Source organism: Balaenoptera physalus (genome assembly GCF_965194825.1).
Source record: "Balaenoptera physalus genome assembly, chromosome: 17".
In the NCBI taxonomy this organism is placed as follows: domain Eukaryota; kingdom Metazoa; phylum Chordata; class Mammalia; order Artiodactyla; family Balaenopteridae; genus Balaenoptera; species Balaenoptera physalus.
The window spans coordinates 35,578,027-35,596,818 of NC_138895.1; positions in this window are offsets into that span (position 1 = coordinate 35,578,027).

Below are 18,792 nucleotides of genomic sequence, written 5' to 3' on the forward strand. Positions count from 1 at the left end.
CCTAAATTACAATTTTAGGACGGGTCTCTAGTGTCTGTAGGCAGGGCTCTGAGAAGGGAACGAGTGTTCTCTACATCAACAGGGTGCTTTCAGAGACTGGGTAGGAGCCTCGCCTGAGACACTCTAGAGCTAAAAGGAAACTTGACGTGAGTCCTCTCCTCAAGGTAAAGCCTAGAATAGCCCTGCCGAAGTGGAAGCTTGGAGCGGAGTTCTTGAGGCATTAGTTTCAGGTCTGTTTTCTTTTAAGGTTAGTAAGCTTTTCAAGGCCCTGAGGACCTCGCCTGGGCACCCTATTCCCTGCAAGAACACCCAGTACCGGCAGGCTCCACTGGGCTACTAAGAAACATCCAGGCCCGGAAACTTTTCCCATTCACTCTTTGTATTTTGTGTGTAGGCCAACACACTACACTCTTCCTTGGAAGAGCTAGATTTCCTCAGCTCTCCAACAGCTCCAGGAAATGTGTTCTCTCACGTCCTACATATCATGCAAATCTGCCTCATTGCCCTAGGCTGACCGGCACTGAGAAACCAAAACTGCTTCCCATTCCTTCTACAAAGTCATACCTTAACACCCCATCCTTACAGTAGAAAGTCGGCTTGCGTTTCTGCTGTAACCACAGCACAGTTCTTCCTCTTACACTCCAGGGTTTTAGAAGAAGCTAAGCCCGATAGCCTACCCAGAGCGATCCCTGGGGGAGGCGGTTGGCTACACGCAGAATTACGTGCCAAATAAACTTTATTCAAGGAAGGGACCAGTGTGTAGCTAGAGTGTATATTTACTTGGTAGAAATCACAAGGAGGTAGGCTGCATGTTCGCTGGAAACGGGGAACTTATGGCACAAGCCTTGCTTACCCATTTTGAATGCTCCATTCAAGCTGCCTTGAAGCTGCCTAAATAACAATTTTAAGACGGGTCTCTAGTCTCTGTAGGCAAGGCTCTGGGAAGGGAACGAGTGTTCTCTACATCAACAGGGTGCTTTCATAGCCTGGGTGGGAGCCTCTCCTCAGACGCTCTACAGCTAAAAGGAAACTTGACGTGAGTCCTTTCCTCAAGGTAAAGCCTAGAATAGCCCTGCCGAAGTGGAAGCTTGGAGCGGAGTCCTTGAGGCATTAGTTTCAGGTCTGTTTCCTTTTAAAGTTAGTAAGCTTTTCAGGACACCGAGGACCTCGCCTGGGCACCTTATTCCCTGGAAGACCACCGAGTACCGGCAGTCTCCACTGGGCTACTAAGAAACATCCAGGCCCGGAAACCTTTCCCAGTCACTCTGTGTATTTTGTGTGTAGGCCAACACACTGCACTCTTCCTTGGAAGAGCTAGATTTCCTCAGCTCTCCAACAGCTCCAGGAAATTTGTTCTCTCACGTCCTACATATCATGCAAATCTGCCTCATTGCCCTAGGCTGAGCAGCTCTGAGAAACCAAAACGGCTTCGCATTCCTTCTACAAAGTCATACCTTAAGACCCCATCCTTACAGGAGAAAGTCAGCTTGCGTTTCTGCTGTAACCAAAGCACAGATCTTCCTCTTACACTGCAGGGTTTTAGAAGAAGCTAAGCCAGATAGCCTACCTAGAGCGCTCCTTGGGGGAGGCGGTTGGCTACACGCAGAACTCCGTGCCAAATAAACTTTATTCAAGGAAGGGACCAGTGTGTAGCTAGAGTGTATATTTACTTGGTAGAAATCACAAGTAGGTAGGCCGCGTGTTCGCTGGAAACGGTGACCTTATGGCACAAGCCTTGCCTTCCCATTTTGAATGCTCCATGCATGCTGCCTTGAAGTTACCTAAATAACAGTTTTAGGACGAGTCTTTAGTCATTGTAGGCAGGGCTCTGGGAAGGGAACGAGTGTTCTCTGCATCAACAGGGTGCTTTCATAGCCTGGGTGGGAGCCTCTCCTCAGACGCCCTAGAGATAAAGGAAACTTGACGTGAGTTCTTTCCTCCAGGTAAAGCCTTGAATAGCCCTGCCGAAGCTAAGCTTGAAGCAGTTTCCTTGTGGCATTTGTTTTAGGTCTGTTTCCTTTTAAGGTTAGTAAGCTTGTCAAGACACCGAGGACCTCTCGTGGGCACCCTATTCCCTGCAAGAGCACCGAGTACCAGCAGGCTCCACTGGGCTACTAAGAAACATCCAGGCCCGGAAACGTTTCCCAGTCACTGTGTATTTTGTGTGTAGGGCAACACACTGCACTCTTCCTTGGAAGAGCTAGATTTCCTCAGCTCTCCAACAGCTCCAGGAAATGTGTTCTCTCACGTCCTACATATCATGCAAATCTGCCTCATTGCCCTAGGCTGACCGGCACTGAGAAACCAAAACTGCTTCACATTCCTTCTACAAAGTCATACCTTAACACCCCATCCTTACAGTAGAAAGTCGGCTTGCGTTTCTGCTGTAACCACAGCACAGTTCTTCCTCTTACACTCCAGGGTTTTAGAAGAAGCTAAGCCCGATAGCCTACCCAGAGCGATCCCTGGGGGAGGCGGTTGGCTACACGCAGAATTACGTGCCAAATAAACTTTATTCAAGGAAGGGACCAGTGTGTAGCTAGAGTGTATATTTACTTGGTAGAAATCACAAGGAGGTAGGCTGCATGTTCGCTGGAAACGGGGAACTTATGGCACAAGCCTTGCTTACCCATTTTGAATGCTCCATTCAAGCTGCCTTGAAGCTGCCTAAATAACAATTTTAGGACGGGTCTCTAGTCTCTGTAGGCAAGGCTCTGGGAAGGGAACGAGTGTTCTCTACATCAACAGGGTGCTTTCATAGCCTGGGTGGGAGCCTCTCCTCAGACGCTCTACAGCTAAAAGGAAACTTGACGTGAGTCCTCTCCTCAAGGTAAAGCCTAGAATAGCCCTGCCGAAGTGGAAGCTTGGAGCGGAGTTCTTGAGGCATTAGTTTCAGGTCTCTTTTCTTTTAAGGGTACTAAGCTTTTCAAGGCCCTGAGGACCTCGCCTGGGCACCCTATTCCCTGCAAGAACACCCAGTACCGGCAGGCTCCACTGGGCTACTAAGAAACATCCAGGCCCGGAAACTTTTCCCATTCACTCTTTGTATTTTGTGTGTAGGCCAACACACTACACTCTTCCTTGGAAGAGCTAGATTTCCTCAGCTCTCCAACAGCTCCAGGAAATGTGTTCTCTCATGTCCTACATATCATGCAAATCTGCCTCATTGCCCTAGGCTGACCGGCACTGAGAAACCAAAACTGCTTCACATTCCTTCTACAAAGTCATACCTTAACACCCCATCCTTACAGTAGAAAGTCGGCTTGCGTTTCTGCTGTAACCACAGCACAGTTCTTCCTCTTACACTCCAGGGTTTTAGAAGAAGCTAAGCCCGATAGCCTACCCAGAGCGATCCCTGGGGGAGGCGGTTGGCTACACGCAGAATTACGTGCCAAATAAACTTTATTTAAGGAAGGGACCAGTGTGTAGCTAGAGTGTATATTTACTTGGTAGAAATCACAAGGAGGTAGGCTGCATGTTCGCTGGAAACGGGGAACTTATGGCACAAGCCTTGCTTACCCATTTTGAATGCTCCATTCAAGCTGCCTTGAAGCTGCCTAAATAACAATTTTAGGACGGGTCTCTAGTCTCTGTAGGCAAGGCTCTGGGAAGGGAACGAGTGTTCTCTACATCAACAGGGTGCTTTCATAGACTGGGTGGGAGCCTCTCCTCAGACGCTCTACAGCTAGAAGGAAACTTGACGTGAGTCCTTTCCTCAAGGTAAAGCCTAGAATAGCCCTGCCGAAGTGGAAGCTTGGAGCGGAGTTCTTGAGGCATTAGTTTCAGGTCTGTTTCCTTTTAAGGTTAGTAAGCTTTTCAGGACACCGAGGACCTCGCCTGGGCACCTTATTCCCTGGAAGACCACCGAGTACCGGCAGTCTCCACTGGGCTACTAAGAAACATCCAGGCCCGGAAACCTTTCCCAGTCACTCTGTGTATTTTGTGTGTAGGCCAACACACTGCACTCTTCCTTGGAAGAGCTAGATTTCCTCAGCTCTCCAACAGCTCCAGGAAATTTGTTCTCTCACGTCCTACATATCATGCAAATCTGCCTCATTGCCCTAGGCTGAGCAGCTCTGAGAAACCAAAACGGCTTCGCATTCCTTCTACAAAGTCATACCTTAAGACCCCATCCTTACAGGAGAAAGTCAGCTTGCGTTTCTGCTGTAACCAAAGCACAGATCTTCCTCTTACACTGCAGGGTTTTAGAAGAAGCTAAGCCAGATAGCCTACCTAGAGCGCTCCTTGGGGGAGGCTGTTGGCTACACGCAGAACTCCGTGCCAAATAAACTTTATTCAAGGAAGGGACCAGTGTGTAGCTAGAGTGTATATTTACTTGGTAGAAATCACAAGTAGGTAGGCCGCGTGTTCGCTGGAAACGGTGACCTTATGGCACAAGCCTTGCTTTCCCATTTTGAATGCTCCATGCATGCTGCCTTGAAGTTACCTAAATAACAGTTTTAGGACGAGTCTTTAGTCATTGTAGGCAGGGCTCTGGGAAGGGAACGAGTGTTCTCTGCATCAACAGGGTGCTTTCTTAGCCTGGGTGGGAGCCTATCCTCAGACGCCCTAGAGATAAAGGAAACTTTACGTGAGTCCTTTCCTCCAGGTAAAGCCTTGAATAGCCCTGCCGAAGCTAAGCTTGAAGCAGTTTCCTTGTGGCATTTGTTTTAGGTCTGTTTTCTTTTAAGGTTAGTAAGCTTGTCAAGACACCGAGGACCTCTCGTGGGCACCCTATTCCCTGCAAGAGCACCGAGTACCAGCAGGCTCCACTGGGCTACTAAGAAACATCCAGGCCCGGAAACGTTTCCCAGTCACTGTGTATTTTGTGTGTAGGGCAACACACTGCACTCTTCCTTGGAAGAGCTAGATTTCCTCAGCTCTCCAACAGCTCCAGGAAATGTATTCTCTCACGTCCTACATATCATGCAAATCTGCCTCATTGCCTTAGGCTGACCGGCACTGAGAAACCAAAACTGCTTCACATTCCTTCTACAAAGTCATACCTTAACACCCCATCCTTACAGTAAAAAGTCGGCTTGCGTTTCGGCTGTAACCACAGCACAGTTCTTCCTCTTACACTCCAGGGTTTTAGAAGAAGCTAAGCCCGATAGCCTACCCAGAGCGATCCCTGGGGGAGGCGGTTGGCTACACGCAGAATTACGTGCCAAATAAACTTTATTCAAGGAAGGGACCAGTGTGTAGCTAGAGTGTATATTTACTTGGTAGAAATCACAAGGAGGTAGGCTGCATGTTCGCTGGAAACGGGGAACTTATGGCACAAGCCTTGCTTACCCATTTTGAATGCTCCATTCAAGCTGCCTTGAAGCTGCCTAAATAACAATTTTAGGACGGGTCTCTAGTCTCTGTAGGCAAGGCTCTGGGAAGGGAACGAGTGTTCTCTACATCAACAGGGTGCTTTCATAGCCTGGGTGGGAGCCTCTCCTCAGACGCCCTAGAGATAAAGGAAACTTGACGTGAGTTCTTTCCTCCAGGTAAAGCCTTGAATAGCCCTGCCGAAGCTAAGCTTGAAGCAGTTTCCTTGTGGCATTTGTTTTAGGTCTGTTTTCTTTTAAGGTTAGTAAGCTTGTCAAGACACCGAGGACCTCTCGTGGGCACCCTATTCCCTGCAAGAGCACCGAGTACCAGCAGGCTCCACTGGGCTACTAAGAAACATCCAGGCCCGGAAACGTTTCCCAGTCACTGTGTATTTTGTGTGTAGGGCAACACACTGCACTCTTCCTTGGAAGAGCTAGATTTCCTCAGCTCTCCAACAACTCCAGGAAATGTGTTCTCTCAATTCCTATATGTCATGCAAATCTCCCTCATTGCCCTAGGCAGAGCAGCACTGAGAAACCAAAAGTGCAACGCATTCTTTCTTTAAAGTCAAACCTTAAGACCCCATCCTTACAGGAGAAAGTCGGCTTGCTTTCCTGCTGTAACCAAAGCACAGTTCTTCCTCTTACACTCCAGGGTTTTAGAAGAAGCAGAGCCCGATAGCCTACCCAGAGCGCTCCCTGGGGGAGGCGGTTGGCTACACGCAGAATTCCGTGCCAAATAAACTTTATTCAAGGAAGGGACCAGTGTGTAGCTAGAGTGTATATTTACTTGGTAGAAATCACAAGGAGGTAGGCTGCATGTTCGCTGGAAACGGGGAACTTATGGCACAAGCCTTGCTTACCACTTTTGAATGCTCCATTCAAGCTGCCTTGAAGCTACCTAAATTACAATTTTAGGACGGGTCTCTAGTGTCTGTAGGCAGGGCTCTGGGAAGGGAACGAGTGTTCTCTACATCAACAGGGTGCTTTCAGAGACTGGGTAGGAGCCTCGCCTGAGACACTCTAGAGCTAAAAGGAAACTTGACGTGAGTCCTCTCCTCAAGGTAAAGCCTAGAATAGCCCTGCCGAAGTGGAAGCTTGGAGCGGAGTTCTTGAGGCATTAGTTTCAGGTCTGTTTTCTTTTAAGGTTAGTAAGCTTTTCAAGGCCCTGAGGACCTCGCCTGGGCACCCTATTCCCTGCAAGAACACCCAGTACCGGCAGGCTCCACTGGGCTACTAAGAAACATCCAGGCCCGGAAACTTTTCCCATTCACTCTTTGTATTTTGTGTGTAGGCCAACACACTACACTCTTCCTTGGAAGAGCTAGATTTCCTCAGCTCTCCAACAGCTCCAGGAAATGTGTTCTCTCACGTCCTACATATCATGCAAATCTGCCTCATTGCCCTAGGCTGACCGGCACTGAGAAACCAAAACTGCTTCCCATTCCTTCTACAAAGTCATACCTTAACACTCCATCCTTACAGTAGAAAGTAGGCTTGCGTTTCTGCTGTAACCACAGCACAGTTCTTCCTCTTACACTCCAGGGTTTTATAAGAAGCTAAGCCCGATAGCCTACCCAGAGCGATCCCTGGGGGAGGCGGTTGGCTACACGCAGAATTACGTGCCAAATAAACTTTATTCAAGGAAGGGACCAGTGTGTAGCTAGAGTGTATATTTACTTGGTAGAAATCACAAGGAGGTAGGCTGCATGTTCGCTGGAAACGGGGAACTTATGGCACAAGCCTTGCTTACCCATTTTGAATGCTCCATTCAAGCTGCCTTGAAGCTGCCTAAATAACAATTTTAAGACGGGTCTCTAGTCTCTGTAGGCAAGGCTCTGGGAAGGGAACGAGTGTTCTCTACATCAACAGGGTGCTTTCATAGCCTGGGTGGGAGCCTCTCCTCAGACGCTCTACAGCTAAAAGGAAACTTGACGTGAGTCCTTTCCTCAAGGTAAAGCCTAGAATAGCCCTGCCGAAGTGGAAGCTTGGAGCGGAGTCCTTGAGGCATTAGTTTCAGGTCTGTTTCCTTTTAAAGTTAGTAAGCTTTTCAGGACACCGAGGACCTCGCCTGGGCACCTTATTCCCTGGAAGACCACCGAGTACCGGCAGTCTCCACTGGGCTACTAAGAAACATCCAGGCCCGGAAACCTTTCCCAGTCACTCTGTGTATTTTGTGTGTAGGCCAACACACTGCACTCTTCCTTGGAAGAGCTAGATTTCCTCAGCTCTCCAACAGCTCCAGGAAATTTGTTCTCTCACGTCCTACATATCATGCAAATCTGCCTCATTGCCCTAGGCTGAGCAGCTCTGAGAAACCAAAACGGCTTCGCATTCCTTCTACAAAGTCATACCTTAAGACCCCATCCTTACAGGAGAAAGTCAGCTTGCGTTTCTGCTGTAACCAAAGCACAGATCTTCCTCTTACACTGCAGGGTTTTAGAAGAAGCTAAGCCAGATAGCCTACCTAGAGCGCTCCTTGGGGGAGGCGGTTGGCTACACGCAGAACTCCGTGCCAAATAAACTTTATTCAAGGAAGGGACCAGTGTGTAGCTAGAGTGTATATTTACTTGGTAGAAATCACAAGTAGGTAGGCCGCGTGTTCGCTGGAAACGGTGACCTTATGGCACAAGCCTTGCTTTCCCATTTTGAATGCTCCATGCATGCTGCCTTGAAGTTACCTAAATAACAGTTTTAGGACGAGTCTTTAGTCATTGTAGGCAGGGCTCTGGGAAGGGAACGAGTGTTCTCTGCATCAACAGGGTGCTTTCATAGCCTGGGTGGGAGCCTCTCCTCAGACGCCCTAGAGATAAAGGAAACTTGACGTGAGTTCTTTCCTCCAGGTAAAGCCTTGAATAGCCCTGCCGAAGCTAAGCTTGAAGCAGTTTCCTTGTGGCATTTGTTTTAGGTCTGTTTTCTTTTAAGGTTAGTAAGCTTGTCAAGACACCGAGGACCTCTCGTGGGCACCCTATTCCCTGCAAGAGCACCGAGTACCAGCAGGCTCCACTGGGCTACTAAGAAACATCCAGGCCCGGAAACGTTTCCCAGTCACTGTGTATTTTGTGTGTAGGGCAACACACTGCACTCTTCCTTGGAAGAGCTAGATTTCCTCAGCTCTCCAACAACTCCAGGAAATGTGTTCTCTCAATTCCTATATGTCATGCAAATCTCCCTCATTGCCCTAGGCAGAGCAGCACTGAGAAACCAAAAGTGCAACGCATTCTTTCTTTAAAGTCAAACCTTAAGACCCCATCCTTACAGGAGAAAGTCGGCTTGCTTTCCTGCTGTAACCAAAGCACAGTTCTTCCTCTTACACTCCAGGGTTTTAGAAGAAGCAGAGCCCGATAGCCTACCCAGAGCGCTCCCAAGGGGAGGCGGTTGGCTACACGCAGAATTCCGTGCCAAATAAACTTTATTCAAGGAAGGGACCAGTGTGTAGCTAGAGTGTATATTTACTTGGTAGAAATCACAAGGAGGTAGGCTGCATGTTCGCTGGAAACGGGGAACTTATGGCACAAGCCTTGCTTACCCATTTTGAATGCTCCATTCAAGCTGCCTTGAAGCTGCCTAAATAACAATTTTGGGACGGGTCTCTACTCTCTGTAGGCAAGGCTCTGGGAAGGGAACGAGTGTTCTCTACATCAACAGGGTGCTTTCATAGCCTGGGTGGGAGCCTCTCCTCAGACTCTCTACAGCTAAAAGGAAACTTGACGTGAGTCCTCTCCTCAAGGTAAAGCCTAGAATAGCCCTGCCGAAGTGGAAGCTTGGAGCGGAGTTCTTGAGGCATTAGTTTCAGGTCTCTTTTCTTTTAAGGGTAATAAGCTTTTCAAGGCCCTGAGGACCTCGCCTGGGCACCCTATTCCCTGCAAGAACACCCAGTACCGGCAGGCTCCACTGGGCTACTAAGAAACATCCAGGCCCGGAAACTTTTCCCATTCACTCTTTGTATTTTGTGTGTAGGCCAACACACTACACTCTTCCTTGGAAGAGCTAGATTTCCTCAGCTCTCCAACAGCTCCAGGAAATGTGTTCTCTCATGTCCTACATATCATGCAAATCTGCCTCATTGCCCTAGGCTGACCGGCACTGAGAAACCAAAACTGCTTCACATTCCTTCTACAAAGTCATACCTTAACACCCCATCCTTACAGTAGAAAGTCGGCTTGCGTTTCTGCTGTAACCACAGCACAGTTCTTCCTCTTACACTCCAGGGTTTTAGAAGAAGCTAAGCCCGATAGCCTACCCAGAGCGATCCCTGGGGGAGGCGGTTGGCTACACGCAGAATTACGTGCCAAATAAACTTTATTTAAGGAAGGGACCAGTGTGTAGCTAGAGTGTATATTTACTTGGTAGAAATCACAAGGAGGTAGGCTGCATGTTCGCTGGAAACGGGGAACTTATGGCACAAGCCTTGCTTACCCATTTTGAATGCTCCATTCAAGCTGCCTTGAAGCTGCCTAAATAACAATTTTAGGACGGGTCTCTAGTCTCTGTAGGCAAGGCTCTGGGAAGGGAACGAGTGTTCTCTACATCAACAGGGTGCTTTCATAGCCTGGGTGGGAGCCTCTCCTCAGACGCTCTACAGCTAAAAGGAAACTTGACGTGAGTCCTTTCCTCAAGGTAAAGCCTAGAATAGCCCTGCCGAAGTGGAAGCTTGGAGCGGAGTCCTTGAGGCATTAGTTTCAGGTCTGTTTCCTTTTAAGGTTAGTAAGCTTTTCAGGACACCGAGGACCTCGCCTGGGCACCTTATTCCCTGGAAGACCACCGAGTACCGGCAGTCTCCACTGGGCTACTAAGAAACATCCAGGCCCGGAAACCTTTCCCAGTCACTCTGTGTATTTTGTGTGTAGGCCAACACACTGCACTCTTCCTTGGAAGAGCTAGATTTCCTCAGCTCTCCAACAGCTCCAGGAAATTTGTTCTCTCACGTCCTACATATCATGCAAATCTGCCTCATTGCCCTAGGCTGAGCAGCTCTGAGAAACCAAAACGGCTTCGCATTCCTTCTACAAAGTCATACCTTAAGACCCCATCCTTACAGGAGAAAGTCAGCTTGCGTTTCTGCTGTAACCAAAGCACAGATCTTCCTCTTACACTGCAGGGTTTTAGAAGAAGCTAAGCCAGATAGCCTACCTAGAGCGCTCCTTGGGGGAGGCTGTTGGCTACACGCAGAACTCCGTGCCAAATAAACTTTATTCAAGGAAGGGACCAGTGTGTAGCTAGAGTGTATATTTACTTGGTAGAAATCACAAGTAGGTAGGCCGCGTGTTCGCTGGAAACGGTGACCTTATGGCACAAGCCTTGCTTTCCCATTTTGAATGCTCCATGCATGCTGCCTTGAAGTTACCTAAATAACAGTTTTAGGACGAGTCTTTAGTCATTGTAGGCAGGGCTCTGGGAAGGGAACGAGTGTTCTCTGCATCAACAGGGTGCTTTCATAGCCTGGGTGGGAGCCTCTCCTCAGACGCCCTAGAGATAAAGGAAACTTGACGTGAGTTCTTTCCTCCAGGTAAAGCCTTGAATAGCCCTGCCGAAGCTAAGCTTGAAGCAGTTTCCTTGTGGCATTTGTTTTAGGTCTGTTTTCTTTTAAGGTTAGTAAGCTTGTCAAGACACCGAGGACCTCTCGTGGGCACCCTATTCCCTGCAAGAGCACCGAGTACCAGCAGGCTCCACTGGGCTACTAAGAAACATCCAGGCCCGGAAACGTTTCCCAGTCACTGTGTATTTTGTGTGTAGGGCAACACACTGCACTCTTCCTTGGAAGAGCTAGATTTCCTCAGCTCTCCAACAGCTCCAGGAAATGTGTTCTCTCACGTCCTACATATCATGCAAATCTGCCTCATTGCCCTAGGCTGACCGGCACTGAGAAACCAAAACTGCTTCACATTCCTTCTACAAAGTCATACCTTAACACCCCATCCTTACAGTAGAAAGTCGGCTTGCGTTTCTGCTGTAACCACAGCACAGTTCTTCCTCTTACACTCCAGGGTTTTAGAAGAAGCTAAGCCCGATAGCCTACCCAGAGCGATCCCTGGGGGAGGCGGTTGGCTACACGCAGAATTACGTGCCAAATAAACTTTATTCAAGGAAGGGACCAGTGTGTAGCTAGAGTGTATATTTACTTGGTAGAAATCACAAGGAGGTAGGCTGCATGTTCGCTGGAAACGGGGAACTTATGGCACAAGCCTTGCTTACCCATTTTGAATGCTCCATTCAAGCTGCCTTGAAGCTGCCTAAATAACAATTTTAGGACGGGTCTCTAGTCTCTGTAGGCAAGGCTCTGGGAAGGGAACGAGTGTTCTCTACATCAACAGGGTGCTTTCATAGCCTGGGTGGGAGCCTCTCCTCAGACGCCCTAGAGATAAAGGAAACTTGACGTGAGTTCTTTCCTCCAGGTAAAGCCTTGAATAGCCCTGCCGAAGCTAAGCTTGAAGCAGTTTCCTTGTGGCATTTGTTTTAGGTCTGTTTTCTTTTAAGGTTAGTAAGCTTGTCAAGACACCGAGGACCTCTCGTGGGCACCCTATTCCCTGCAAGAGCACCGAGTACCAGCAGGCTCCACTGGGCTACTAAGAAACATCCAGGCCCGGAAACGTTTCCCAGTCACTGTGTATTTTGTGTGTAGGGCAACACACTGCACTCTTCCTTGGAAGAGCTAGATTTCCTCAGCTCTCCAACAACTCCAGGAAATGTGTTCTCTCAATTCCTATATGTCATGCAAATCTCCCTCATTGCCCTAGGCAGAGCAGCACTGAGAAACCAAAAGTGCAACGCATTCTTTCTTTAAAGTCAAACCTTAAGACCCCATCCTTACAGGAGAAAGTCGGCTTGCTTTCCTGCTGTAACCAAAGCACAGTTCTTCCTCTTACACTCCAGGGTTTTAGAAGAAGCAGAGCCCGATAGCCTACCCAGAGCGCTCCCAAGGGGAGGCGGTTGGCTACACGCAGAATTCCGTGCCAAATAAACTTTATTCAAGGAAGGGACCAGTGTGTAGCTAGAGTGTATATTTACTTGGTAGAAATCACAAGGAGGTAGGCTGCATGTTCGCTGGAAACGGGGAACTTATGGCACAAGCCTTGCTTACCACTTTTGAATGCTCCATTCAAGCTGCCTTGAAGCTACCTAAATTACAATTTTAGGACGGGTCTCTAGTGTCTGTAGGCAGGGCTCTGGGAAGGGAACGAGTGTTCTCTACATCAACAGGGTGCTTTCATAGACTGGGTAGGAGCCTCGCCTGAGACACTCTAGAGCTAAAAGGAAACTTGACGTGAGTCCTCTCCTCAAGGTAAAGCCTAGAATAGCCCTGCCGAAGTGGAAGCTTGGAGCGGAGTTCTTGAGGCATTAGTTTCAGGTCTGTTTTCTTTTAAGGTTAGTAAGCTTTTCAAGGCCCTGAGGACCTCGCCTGGGCACCCTATTCCCTGCAAGAACACCCAGTACCGGCAGGCTCCACTGGGCTACTAAGAAACATCCAGGCCCGGAAACTTTTCCCATTCACTCTTTGTATTTTGTGTGTAGGCCAACACACTACACTCTTCCTTGGAAGAGCTAGATTTCCTCAGCTCTCCAACAGCTCCAAGAAATGTGTTCTCTCACGTCCTACATATCATGCAAATCTGCCTCATTGCCCTAGGCTGACCGGCACTGAGAAACCAAAACTGCTTCACATTCCTTCTACAAAGTCATACCTTAACACTCCATCCTTACAGTAGAAAGTCGGCTTGCGTTTCTGCTGTAACCACAGCACAGTTCTTCCTCTTACACTCCAGGGTTTTAGAAGAAGCTAAGCCCGATAGCCTACCCAGAGCGATCCCTGGGGGAGGCGGTTGGCTACACGCAGAATTACGTGCCAAATAAACTTTATTCAAGGAAGGGACCAGTGTGTAGCTAGAGTGTATATTTACTTGGTAGAAATCACAAGGAGGTAGGCTGCATGTTCGCTGGAAACGGGGAACTTATGGCACAAGCCTTGCTTACCCATTTTGAATGCTCCATTCAAGCTGCCTTGAAGCTGCCTAAATAACAATTTTAGGACGGGTCTCTAGTCTCTGTAGGCAAGGCTCTGGGAAGGGAACGAGTGTTCTCTACATCAACAGGGTGCTTTCATAGCCTGGGTGGGAGCCTCTCCTCAGACGCTCTACAGCTAAAAGGAAACTTGACGTGAGTCCTTTCCTCAAGGTAAAGCCTAGAATAGCCCTGCCGAAGTGGAAGCTTGGAGCGGAGTCCTTGAGGCATTAGTTTCAGGTCTGTTTCCTTTTAAAGTTAGTAAGCTTTTCAGGACACCGAGGACCTCGCCTGGGCACCTTATTCCCTGGAAGACCACCGAGTACCGGCAGTCTCCACTGGGCTACTAAGAAACATCCAGGCCCGGAAACCTTTCCCAGTCACTCTGTGTATTTTGTGTGTAGGCCAACACACTGCACTCTTCCTTGGAAGAGCTAGATTTCCTCAGCTCTCCAACAGCTCCAGGAAATTTGTTCTCTCACGTCCTACATATCATGCAAATCTGCCTCATTGCCCTAGGCTGAGCAGCTCTGAGAAACCAAAACGGCTTCGCATTCCTTCTACAAAGTCATACCTTAAGACCCCATCCTTACAGGAGAAAGTCAGCTTGCGTTTCTGCTGTAACCAAAGCACAGATCTTCCTCTTACACTGCAGGGTTTTAGAAGAAGCTAAGCCAGATAGCCTACCTAGAGCGCTCCTTGGGGGAGGCTGTTGGCTACACGCAGAACTCCGTGCCAAATAAACTTTATTCAAGGAAGGGACCAGTGTGTATCTAGAGTGTATATTTACTTGGTAGAAATCACAAGTAGGTAGGCCGCGTGTTCGCTGGAAACGGTGACCTTATGGCACAAGCCTTGCTTTCCCATTTTGAATGCTCCATGCATGCTGCCTTGAAGTTACCTAAATAACAGTTTTAGGACGAGTCTTTAGTCATTGTAGGCAGGGCTCTGGGAAGGGAACGAGTGTTCTCTGCATCAACAGGGTGCTTTCATAGCCTGGGTGGGAGCCTCTCCTCAGACGCCCTAGAGATAAAGGAAACTTGACGTGAGTTCTTTCCTCCAGGTAAAGCCTTGAATAGCCCTGCCGAAGCTAAGCTTGAAGCAGTTTCCTTGTGGCATTTGTTTTAGGTCTGTTTTCTTTTAAGGTTAGTAAGCTTGTCAAGACACCGAGGACCTCTCGTGGGCACCCTATTCCCTGCAAGAGCACCGAGTACCAGCAGGCTCCACTGGGCTACTAAGAAACATCCAGGCCCGGAAACGTTTCCCAGTCACTGTGTATTTTGTGTGTAGGGCAACACACTGCACTCTTCCTTGGAAGAGCTAGATTTCCTCAGCTCTCCAACAGCTCCAGGAAATGTGTTCTCTCACGTCCTACATATCATGCAAATCTGCCTCATTGCCCTAGGCTGACCGGCACTGAGAAACCAAAACTGCTTCACATTCCTTCTACAAAGTCATACCTTAACACCCCATCCTTACAGTAGAAAGTCGGCTTGCGTTTCTGCTGTAACCACAGCACAGTTCTTCCTCTTACACTCCAGGGTTTTAGAAGAAGCTAAGCCCGATAGCCTACCCAGAGCGATCCCTGGGGGAGGCGGTTGGCTACACGCAGAATTACGTGCCAAATAAACTTTATTCAAGGAAGGGACCAGTGTGTAGCTAGAGTGTATATTTACTTGGTAGAAATCACAAGGAGGTAGGCTGCATGTTCGCTGGAAACGGGGAACTTATGGCACAAGCCTTGCTTACCCATTTTGAATGCTCCATTCAAGCTGCCTTGAAGCTGCCTAAATAACAATTTTAGGACGGGTCTCTAGTCTCTGTAGGCAAGGCTCTGGGAAGGGAACGAGTGTTCTCTACATCAACAGGGTGCTTTCATAGCCTGGGTGGGAGCCTCTCCTCAGACGCTCTACAGCTAAAAGGAAACTTGACGTGAGTCCTCTCCTCAAGGTAAAGCCTAGAATAGCCCTGCCGAAGTGGAAGCTTGGAGCGGAGTTCTTGAGGCATTAGTTTCAGGTCTCTTTTCTTTTAAGGTTAGTAAGCTTTTCAAGGCCCTGAGGACCTCGCCTGGGCACCCTATTCCCTGCAAGAACACCCAGTACCGGCAGGCTCCACTGGGCTACTAAGAAACATCCAGGCCCGGAAACTTTTCCCATTCACTCTTTGTATTTTGTGTGTAGGCCAACACACTACACTCTTCCTTGGAAGAGCTAGATTTCCTCAGCTCTCCAACAGCTCCAGGAAATGTGTTCTCTCATGTCCTACATATCATGCAAATCTGCCTCATTGCCCTAGGCTGACCGGCACTGAGAAACCAAAACTGCTTCACATTCCTTCTACAAAGTCATACCTTAACACCCCATCCTTACAGTAGAAAGTCGGCTTGCGTTTCTGCTGTAACCACAGCACAGTTCTTCCTCTTACACTCCAGGGTTTTAGAAGAAGCTAAGCCCGATAGCCTACCCAGAGCGATCCCTGGGGGAGGCGGTTGGCTACACGCAGAATTACGTGCCAAATAAACTTTATTTAAGGAAGGGACCAGTGTGTAGCTAGAGTGTATATTTACTTGGTAGAAATCACAAGGAGGTAGGCTGCATGTTCGCTGGAAACGGGGAACTTATGGCACAAGCCTTGCTTACCCATTTTGAATGCTCCATTCAAGCTGCCTTGAAGCTGCCTAAATAACAATTTTAGGACGGGTCTCTAGTCTCTGTAGGCAAGGCTCTGGGAAGGGAACGAGTGTTCTCTACATCAACAGGGTGCTTTCATAGCCTGGGTGGGAGCCTCTCCTCAGACGCTCTACAGCTAGAAGGAAACTTGACGTGAGTCCTTTCCTCAAGGTAAAGCCTAGAATAGCCCTGCCGAAGTGGAAGCTTGGAGCGGAGTCCTTGAGGCATTAGTTTCAGGTCTGTTTCCTTTTAAGGTTAGTAAGCTTTTCAAGACACCGAGGACCTCGCCTGGGCACCTTATTCCCTGGAAGACCACCGAGTACCGGCAGTCTCCACTGGGCTACTAAGAAACATCCAGGCCCGGAAACCTTTCCCAGTCACTCTGTGTATTTTGTGTGTAGGCCAACACACTGCACTCTTCCTTGGAAGAGCTAGATTTCCTCACCTTTCCAACAGCTCCAGGAAATTTGTTCTCTCACGTCCTACATATCATGCAAATCTGCCTCATTGCCTTAGGCTGACCGGCACTGAGAAACCAAAACTGCTTCACATTCCTTCTACAAAGTCATACCTTAACACCCCATCCTTACAGTAGAAAGTCGGCTTGCGTTTCTGCTGTAACCACAGCACAGTTCTTCATCTTACACTCCAGGGTTTTAGAAGAAGCTAAGCCCGATAGCCTACCCAGAGCGATCCCTGGGGGAGGCGGTTGGCTACACGCAGAATTACGTGCCAAATAAACTTTATTCAAGGAAGGGACCAGTGTGTAGCTAGAGTGTATATTTACTTGGTAGAAATCACAGGGAGGTAGGCTGCATGTTCGCTGGAAACGGGGAACTTATGGCACAAGCCTTGCTTACCCATTTTGAATGCTCCATTCAAGCTGCCTTGAAGCTGCCTAAATAACAATTTTAGGACGGGTCTCTAGTCTCTGTAGGCAAGGCTCTGGGAAGGGAACGAGTGTTCTCTACATCAACAGGGTGCTTTCATAGCCTGGGTGGGAGCCTCTCCTCAGACGCCCTAGAGATAAAGGAAACTTGACGTGAGTTCTTTCCTCCAGGTAAAGCCTTGAATAGCCCTGCCGAAGCTAAGCTTGAAGCAGTTTCCTTGTGGCATTTGTTTTAGGTCTGTTTTCTTTTAAGGTTAGTAAGCTTGTCAAGACACCGAGGACCTCTCGTGGGCACCCTATTCCCTGCAAGAGCACCGAGTACCAGCAGGCTCCACTGGGCTACTAAGAAACATCCAGGCCCGGAAACGTTTCCCAGTCACTGTGTATTTTGTGTGTAGGGCAACACACTGCACTCTTCCTTGGAAGAGCTAGATTTCCTCAGCTCTCCAACAACTCCAGGAAATGTGTTCTCTCAATTCCTATATGTCATGCAAATCTCCCTCATTGCCCTAGGCAGAGCAGCACTGAGAAACCAAAAGTGCAACGCATTCTTTCTTTAAAGTCAAACCTTAAGACCCCATCCTTACAGGAGAAAGTCGGCTTGCTTTCCTGCTGTAACCAAAGCACAGTTCTTCCTCTTACACTCCAGGGTTTTAGAAGAAGCAGAGCCCGATAGCCTACCCAGAGCGCTCCCAAGGGGAGGCGGTTGGCTACACGCAGAATTCCGTGCCAAATAAACTTTATTCAAGGAAGGGACCAGTGTGTAGCTAGAGTGTATATTTACTTGGTAGAAATCACAAGGAGGTAGGCTGCATGTTCGCTGGAAACGGGGAACTTATGGCACAAGCCTTGCTTACCACTTTTGAATGCCCCATTCAAGCTGCCTTGAAGCTACCTAAATTACAATTTTAGGACGGGTCTCTAGTGTCTGTAGGCAGGGCTCTGGGAAGGGAACGAGTGTTCTCTACATCAACAGGGTGCTTTCATAGACTGGGTAGGAGCCTCGCCTGAGCCACTCTAGAGCTAAAAGGAAACTTGACGTGAGTCCTCTCCTCAAGGTAAAGCCTAGAATAGCCCTGCCGAAGTGGAAGCTTGGAGCGGAGTTCTTGAGGCATTAGTTTCAGGTCTGTTTTCTTTTGAGGTTAGTAAGCTTTTCAAGGCCCTGAGGACCTCGCCTGGGCACCCTATTCCCTGCAAGAACACCCAGTACCGGCAGGCTCCACTGGGCTACTAAGAAACATCCAGGCCCGGAAACTTTTCCCATTCACTCTTTGTATTTTGTGTGTAGGCCAACACACTACACTCTTCCTTGGAAGAGCTAGATTTCCTCAGCTCTCCAACAGCTCCAGGAAATGTGTTCTCTCACGTCCTACATATCATGCAATCTGCCTCATTGCCCTAGGCTGACCGGCACTGAGAAACCAAAACTGCTTCACATTCCTTCTACAAAGTCATACCTTAACACCCCATCCTTACAGTAGAAAGTAGGCTTGCGTTTCTGCTGTAACCACAGCACAGTTCTTCCTCTTACACTCCAGGGTTTTAGAAGAAGCTAAGCCCGATAGCCTACCCAGAGCGATCCCTGGGGGAGGCGGTTGGCTACACGCAGAATTACGTGCCAAATAAACTTTATTCAAGGAAGGGACCAGTGTGTAGCTAGAGTGTATATTTACTTGGTAGAAATCACAAGGAGGTAGGCTGCATGTTCGCTGGAAACGGGGAACTTATGGCACAAGCCTCGCTTACCCATTTTGAATGCTCCATTCAAGCTGCCTTGAAGCTGCCTAAATAACAATTTTAGGACGGGTCTCTAGTCTCTGTAGGCAAGGCTCTGGGAAGGGAACGAGTGTTCTCTACATCAACAGGGTGCTTTCATAGCCTGGGTGGGAGCCTCTCCTCAGACGCTCTACAGCTAAAA